General features: G+C 47.8%; 1 pseudogene; it reads right to left on the bottom strand.

The window, feature by feature from the left end:
• Positions 1 to 334: 334 nt before the first annotated feature.
• LOC139178827 (cyclin-I2-like) lies at positions 335 to 1,497 on the bottom strand (annotated as a pseudogene).
• Positions 1,498 to 7,562: the final 6,065 nt, after the last annotated feature.

Raw genomic sequence — 7,562 nt, 5'->3', positions numbered from 1 at the left:
CCATCCCTCCAGGTTGTCAGCGAGCACGGGCTTTGCGTGCCCTGCATCACACATCACACTCACACTGGTCATCTGTTTTACATATGGTAGTGTATGTGTTTCCGTGCTATTCTCTCAAGCAGAATGCAGATCTAACTCGGTAGGTCTGGAGGCAATATGACAATAAGACCTAAGGCGTGTTCTCAGCTGCTCTTTCAGTGCCTTCTTTCTTGCTTGCTGTGGGAGCCAGAAAGCATAGAGTACAGAGACGGCTAGGCAAGGGGGACTGCCGTTATGATCCACAGGGCACCAAGGCTTGCAGAGGAAACAGAAAGTTGTCTGTACAGGAGGAGAACTAAACACTTGTCCGCTGCTGCTTTACCCATTTCTTGTAGTGGTTCAACTGCCTAATGCTCGATGCCCAAAGCGCCTTCTTTAGCAGATCAGATGCAGGAGCACAGCATTGGTCATGAGCCTGTCCAGTTCTAAAGTGATGATGACCAAGGTAAGTGTGGAGCCCTTGAACTGCAGCAGCTGGTGGCCAGGGACTCAGGGCTTCAGCTGCCTGGTCAGGGAGGTAGCCTGGAGAAAAGGATGCCTGCAAGGCGACCCCTGTACACAGGGCCAGCCCAGGACCACCAGGGAGTGGAATAGGGCTGAGAAGTCCAGTGGTGTCCCAATATAGAGATCCCAGTGCATTGTGTCCAAAATAGCCAGCTCCATCCTCAGAGGCTCATTCAGGGAATAGCCAGAGCCATTGTGCTTTATGAAGTCTTCTCCTCACGGAATTCGGAGAAGGCAATGGCAAGCCACTCCAGTACTCTTGCCTACAAAATCTCATGGACGGAGGAGCTTGGTAGGCTGCAGTCCATGGGGTTGATACTAGTTGGACACGACTGAGTGACTTCACTTTCACTTTTCACTTTCATGCATTGGGGGAGGAAATGGCAACCCCCACCAGTGTTCTTGCCTGGAGAATCCCAGGGACAGTGGAGCCTGGTGGGCTGCCATCTATGGGGTCACACAGAGTCGGACACGACTGAAGTGACTTAGCAGCAGCAGCAGCAGCCTCATGGAATTAACTCCTCTTCATCATTAACTTTGACAGCAAGTCTCAAAGAAATCTTTGTAACACAATGGAGTAAATGCTTTTTTATCTTTACTGAAACCATGAGGAAGCTGAAGATGGCGAGAGCCAGGTTAAAATGGGTCTGCTGCTGCTAAGTCATTTCAGTCGTGTCTGACTCTTTGTGACCCCATGGACTGTAGCCCACCAGGCTCCTCTGTCCAGGGGAATCTCCAGGCAAGAATACTGGAGTGGGTTGCCATGTCCTGCTCCAGGGGAACTTCCTAACCCTGGGATCGAATCCACATCTCTTTTACATCTCCTCCATTGGCAAGCAGATTCTTCACTACTAACACCATCTGAAGCTCAGAATGGGTCTGGGAGAAATCAAAGATGTTCTCAACTCTCAAGAGCAACAGCTTGATTTCCTGGAAGATGTCATGGATCTCCATCTGCCGAAGTTGACTTCTAAAGATAGAAATATGCATTTCTGACCAGAAATGCATATTTCTGGTCATTTTAACCTTTTTTGGGGGGGATGCCAAGTATCTCAAATCCAGGTGTATATTTCATACTTGTATTTTTCTTGTTTGTTTGCTTGTACTGCACCATGTGACACACAGGATCTTCGTCCCCCGACCAGGGGTCGGAACCCATACACCCAGCGGTAGAAGCATCAAGTCTTAACCACCGGACCACCAGGGAAGACCCCCCACCAAAGTGACCCCATTTTGAATAGTGAAGATTGAAAGGGTTAGTATTAAATAATAAGGATGATGAGCATTACGTGTTCTCCATCTGTGTCACACAGCTGCTATATTTTAATAACTCAATGAAGAAATGTTTGTGTTATAATGGAGAATTTTATTTCTTCCAGGTTGTGATCGTTCGTGTTATTTCTTGATCAATTTTAAAGATGGAGGCTTGATGGGGCAAAGTGTTGCACAAATGAAGTGGTTGTTTTGTGAAGGTTCTTGTCTAGAAAGAACCACAAGCAGAGGGTGATACCACAGCTTGAGGGGCCAGCCAGATTTGGAAATCCAGCCCTATGGCTCAGAAATCTGCCAGTCATCAAAGCAAGAATTTCACAGATAATGTGTCTCAGCCCGAGCAATTCAGAAGCCTGTCTCTCATCTTAAAAGGAAAAGCACTCCTGAAAATTTATAAACAGCCAATATCCCTGCCAGGAGAAACACATATAGAAGACAGGAAGAACAAAACAAATCTGAAAACCTTCACAGGGAGAGACGGCAGCCACATAACTCTGAGGGCCTGCCTGAAGAAGCAGCTGGACAAAACCCAACAGCCTCATTGGAACCAGGTCACCGATAGCCCTGCAGAATGAAGGTAAGGGAACCAATGGAGACAGCTGAACAGGAGACAAAAACCATGCAAAACCTAAAGAAAGCAGAGAGTTAAGAGAAACAACCACCTCCTCGTGAAGGTAAGCAAAGACAAAAAGAGACAGAAGCAAAGGGCACAGCGAAACCAGAGCAGCAGTGGCAGAGCCAGGGAATGACAGCTGGGGACAGGCAGAGCAGACCCCAGTTAGGGAAAGGGAGTTGGCATCACCCAGCCCTCGACAGTCATGTTTGGGGACAGGAGACAGTAATTAGAGAGCTATTTTTATGGTTTCCTTTTGTCTCTCTGAAGCTATGCCTAGGTTCATTCATTTGGGCGCCTGAGAAAACAACACTGATTTCACCAAAACCCTTGAGTTCTTAAAAATAAGAAAAGAAAACACCCTTCTAAAGCTTCCACAAGTTTCAGCCCTTTTCCAAAATATGTATTTCTTTGCAAAAGGATATTACTCCACAGTGTGGTTTCTCTTTCTCCTCTCTCCAACTTGATTGCCCCATGCTTACACATCAAAGTAGGAAAACAGGGGTGGAATATTTTTACATCCCTAAGTTGTAGCCTTTGAGGGTGGGGAGCATGCTGGGTCTCACCATTCTGAACGATGCTGTCCATCTCAGACAAGGCTATCCTTCCCCCTGCAAACTCCAGCCTCCTCACAGCGCCCCTTCCCAGCAGCAGGAATGCACACCCTCCCCGACTCCTCAAAGTGTGACCCTGGGCTCTCTGGATGGACTTGCACTCAGTCCTAAAGAATGAGCCACCTTCCTTCTCATGCTAAGCCTTTCTCTCCCCTCCCACTCCTCCCCATCTTCCTCCTGTGATGTTCTCATCACGCTGCTTGGTCCACACTTAGACAAGGTAGGTTGCCCCCACCAACTCATCTGCAGGCCCTGTAAACCCCGCTGATGTTCTTCAGATTTAATAGCTCCCAGTGTCTGCCTATAGGGCTTTCCTGGTGGCTCGGTGATAAAGAATCTGCCTGCCAACAAAGGAGATGTAGGTTCAATTCCTGGGTTGGGAAGATGCCTGGGAGAAGGAAATGGCAACCCTCTCCAGTATTCTTGCCTAGGAAATCTTATGGACAGAGAAGCCTGGCAGGCTACAGGCCATGGGGTCGCAAAAGAGTCAGACACAACTTAGCAACTAAATAATAACAATTCTACCTATAGGTCAGTATTATTGGATGTTATTGTCGAGATACTTCCTCAAAGGAAACTTTAGGCTCTTGTCTCAAGGGAGTGGGGAACAACTTCCCAGGGTAGCCTAAGAGGGTGTCATCCAGAGTATCCTATGGGGTGTCATCCTACAGAGGTGTCTTCACACCACAGAGGGGTCCCTTCCAAGTCTCTATTCATAGCATTATTTCCACCTGCCCATGTTACCTGCCTCTTAGTCAAAGCCTACCCATCCTCAAGGTCACCCTTAGGAGGTAACTCTCTGAACCTGCTCAGTGCCCCCAAGACAATTCAACTCTGAATTGAAGACTCTCATGTCTGTCCTGCTGGGGCTGCCTGCTCTGTGCTTCTGTGTGCCTAGACTCACCTTTGTTCCTCTGGGTAGGAGGCAGATCTGGGAGGGACTCTTTCTGTGTGTGGCCCCTGGGTATTTCCTCTTTTCTTGCCTGATCATTGGTAAGTGGAAGAAGAGGGACTGCAGAATTGGCTTGATCACCAGGGAGACAGTCAGGTGTGGTTATGATATACACTCTGGCTCTTTCCTTTCTGAATTCCACCTGTAGACTGTAGAATGGCATGGTCCACTGCTGTCTGTCCAGCACCAGACAGACTGCTGTCCATGTCCACTCTGTCTGTCCAGCACCCACATCCTCCAGGAATCATCCCATGACCCCAATCCCCTGCTGATTATGAACTCCCTTAGAGCTATGCTATGCTATGTTAAGTCACTTCAGTCGTGTCCAACTCTGTGTGACCCCATAGATGGTAGCCTACCAGGCTCCCCCATCCCTGGGATTCTCCAGGCAAGAACACTGAAGTGGGTTGCCATTTCCTTCTCCAATGCATGAAAGTGAAAAGTGAAAGGGAAGTCGCTCAGTCGTGTCCGACTCTTAGCGACCCCATGGAGTGCAGCCTACCAGGCTCCTCCATCCATGGGATTTTCCAGGCAAGAGTACTGGAGTGGGGTGCCATCGCCTTTTCTGTCCCTTAGAGCAGGTGTAGGCAAAACCTGGCCCACCACCTGCTCTTTTAAATAAAGTTTTATTGTAACACAGTTACGCTCGTTTGTAGCCATTGTTTCTGGCTGCTTTTGTGCTACAATGGCAGAGCTGAGCAGTCACAGCAGAGCCCATACAGCCCACAAAAATAAAAATATTTTCTATCTGACCCTTTATAGGAAGAGTTGTCCAAGCCCTGCCTTGGGAGTATCTTCTGTCACAATTTAACACTTAATACGTTGTGGCTTTCTGTGTAGTTATATCACCTCTCCAATAAGCATTTGAGAGCTCTGAAGATCAGGGACAACACATGGACTCCATTGTTTCTCTCTCCTCAGAGCTTAGCTTAGTGACGGTAATAATAAGTATACAATCATTAAATAGGTGGGTCAGAATGCTTTCCTCTCAGGTAACAGAAACACTTTCTCAGACTCACTCACATAATCACGGCATTATGTTTCACAGAAGGAAGCCCAGAGGTAGGGAAGAGGTCAGTGGAGACAGATTCAGCCCCTCAACCCAGGCTCTTTTCCTTTCTCTGCTCTTTCAGCAGTAGAGCTGGCTGCACCCAATACTACTTCCCCTCATGGTCTCAAAATGGCTGCCAACAGCCCCCCGCACAAACTGCATCCTTGTTCACATCCAGCAAGGAGAAAGGAGAGGGGCGGTGTGACTGACTGCCTTTCCCAGAAGCCCTGAGCTTCTCCCCTGTTGTCTCATTGACCCAAAATGGCTCACACCTGCCCCGGGCCAATCCCCAGGAAGTGGAATGGAATTAGCATGACCCACTGAGACTGCCTAATTGTCTGGGTGAATGGATGTTGTGCAATCAGCCACAGGGTTCCTACAGCTGAAACTGCAAAAATCGTCTTGTCACACCTTCATGTTCCAGTATACTATGTTTTGAAATATTTTAGAAACAAAGCAAGATGGAATTTTATTACTATAAGGATGGTGGCATATTTTGTATGTCACCTGTTCCCTATGGTGTTATTGAAACTGTTGTACACATTCATTTAGTCCCTTGATTCCCCAAAATATGCAGGCTCTGCCTTCCAGAGTTACACCTAAAATGACCCCAAAACATACATTCTTCTTATATTACACATTTACATTCCAAACCCAAAATACCTAATTCCAATGTATTCTAGAACTTTTAACTTACTACACATATGCTAAGTCGCTTCAGTCATGTTTGACTCTGTGACCCTATAGACCATAGCCCACCAGGCTCCTCTGACCATGGGATTCTCCAGGCAGGACTACTGGAATAGGTTGCCATGCTCTCCTCCAGGGGATCTTCCCAAAGCAGGGACTGAACCCAGGTTTCCCACATTGCAGGCGGATTCTTTACCATCTGAGCCGCCAGGGAAACCTGAAGTACCTAGTACAGCATGCCATCCGGTCTTCTGCATTGGCAGGTAAATTCCTTACCCACTAATGCCACCTGCTGCTGCTAAGTCACTTCAGTTGTGTCCGACTCTGTGTGATCCCACAGACGGCAGCCACCAGGCTCCCCCGTCCCTGGGATTCTCCAGGCAAGAACACTGGAGTGGGTTGCCATTTCCTTCTCCAATGCATGAAAGTGAAAAGTGAAAGGGAAGTCGCTCAGTCGTGTCCGACTCTTAGCGACCCCATGGACTGCAGCCTACCAGGCTCCTCCATCCATGGGATTTTCCAGGCAAAGTACTGGAGTGGGGTGCCATTGCCTTCTCCAAGTGCCACCTGGAAAGTCCCTTTAACTTGCTAAGCCACAGCAACTTCCCCCATGACTTTCAATCCTAGAACATTGAAATAGAAGCCTTCCGTAGACCCCTATCCCTCAGCTAACTGGAATTCCAAAAGGACCTCTGCAACCACTTAAGGTCATAGGAAAATACCTGATAAATCTATGAATGAGATGTCCAGCCTGTTTTAACATTCTACTAACTAGCTCAGATGTTTTCCAGAAGTTGCTGGAATTGTTATTTCATTTCCAGAGGGGGAAAAAAACACACAAAAAATGAAATGAATAATTCCTTCCAGAAAAGATCAAAAAGGGCAACCCCACTATCACTTTGCGTCCCCTGCATAAAACCATGAAGAAACGCAGGGCAATGGCTTTAATTACATGCCCTGATTTCAGATTTGTGCCAAGGAAGCTGTGGACATATGGTGAATGTCCATAAATGGTCAGTGAGGCCTTGGCCGAGCGTTCGTGTCTCTCAAGGAAGAACAAGGACCCACAAATCACAAGCCTGTGATAAGTACTGGTTGACCAAAAAGTTTGTTCGGGTTTTCCATAAGATGTTTAAAATCCGAATGACTTTTTTGGCCAACGCAATAAATGGGCAGCCCTTGCCAGAATGCATTACTCAAGATGCTAAAAATCTGCCTAGAGGCAGCCATCTTGCCAGCAGACACAGATCCAGATTGAGCTTCTATTTCCTCCTTAAAATCAGGCAGAGCCGACATGTACAAGAGGAGGGGAGCAGAGCTGTCAGTAGCTGGCCCAGTGAATTTACAGGCTGGGGACCTGACAGCCGGCTTCTCATAGGGGAAGGGCATGAACCTGCCTCTGAGAGTCATCCCCCTCTCCCCAGGAAGCCGTATGTCTACCACCCCCAGCGAAGCCCCATTCTGATGAGAGAGGAGAGTACTATTAAATTATGTCACTTTGATATAGGGGGCTCTGTCTAGAAGTTCGCTGATGAATCATGGTGTGCTGGGCTTTGAACAGTATAGAGGGGGGCCGCCCGCGTCCCCTGGGTAGGTCAGCCCAGGTCTGGACTCCCGTGCAATGATGACATTGCTGCTGACGTGAATAATAAGAGTGATTTATTTGTTCAAGTTCCATATTCCAGGTGGGAACGGCTTGTGGGGCTGACGACCTACAGTTGGCAAAGCAGAAAGTTTACGGAGTTAATTTATGGAGAAAGTGAAGGGCCACCTTTCTACACAGAAGATAACTCAGTGCCTCCAAGGCAAAGTCTTGCGTTATCAGGC

This window comes from Bos indicus, chromosome 23 (assembly GCF_029378745.1).
Source record: "Bos indicus isolate NIAB-ARS_2022 breed Sahiwal x Tharparkar chromosome 23, NIAB-ARS_B.indTharparkar_mat_pri_1.0, whole genome shotgun sequence".
NCBI classification, from domain to species: Eukaryota; Metazoa; Chordata; class Mammalia; order Artiodactyla; family Bovidae; genus Bos; species Bos indicus.
This window is presented reverse-complemented; position numbering and strand designations above follow the sequence as displayed.